The sequence below is a fragment of the Galeopterus variegatus genome, unplaced genomic scaffold, assembly GCF_000696425.1.
Source record: "Galeopterus variegatus unplaced genomic scaffold, G_variegatus-3.0.2 Scaffold1252, whole genome shotgun sequence".
NCBI classification, from domain to species: domain Eukaryota; kingdom Metazoa; phylum Chordata; class Mammalia; order Dermoptera; family Cynocephalidae; genus Galeopterus; species Galeopterus variegatus.
In genome coordinates this window covers 338,421-339,275 of record NW_007727363.1, presented here as the reverse complement: position 1 = coordinate 339,275, position 855 = coordinate 338,421, and positions in this window count along the sequence as shown.

Genomic DNA, 855 nt, shown 5'->3' with positions numbered 1-855 from the left:
CCAATCATCCATCGATGGACATTTAGGTTGGTTCCATGTCTTGGCTATTGTAAATAGAGCTATGAGGAACATGGGAGTGCAGGTATCCCTTTGACATGATGATTTCCATTCCTCTGGGTATATACCCAGCAGTGGATTTGCTGGATCCTATGGAAGATCTGTCTGTAGCTGTTTGAGAAACCTCCATACGTTTTCCATAGTGGTTGTACTAATTTACAGTCCCACCGACAGTGTAGGAGCATTCTCTTCTCTCCACACCCTCGCTAGCATTTCTTATTCACCATCTTTTTGATTATACCTAGTCTAACTGGGGTGAGCTGGTATCTCAGTGTAGTTTTAATTTGCATTTCCCTGATGATTAGTGATGTTGAGCATTTTTCCATGTACCTGTTGGCCATTTGTATGTCTTCCTTTGAAAAATGCCTATTCAGCTCCTTTGCCCATTTTTTAATTGGGTTATTTGTTTTTTTACTGTGTAATTGCTTGAGTTCCTTGTATATTATGGATATTAGTCCCTTGTCAGATGCATAGTTAACAAAAATTTTCTCCCACTCTGTAGGTTCTTTCACTCTGTTGATTGTTTCCTTTGCTGTGCAGAAGCTTTTGAGTTTGATATAGTCCAATTTGTTTATTTTTTCTTTTGCTGCTTGTGCTTTGGGGCTCATGTTCATAAAGTCTGTGCCCAAACCCAGTTCCTGAAGTGTTTCACCTATATTTTCCCTTAGTAATTTTACAGTTTCAGGTCTTATACTTAAGTCTGTAACCCATTTTGAGTTGATTTTAGTATATGGTGGGAGATGCATATCTAGTTTCATTCTTCTGCATATGGATATCCAGTTTTCCCAGCACCACTTG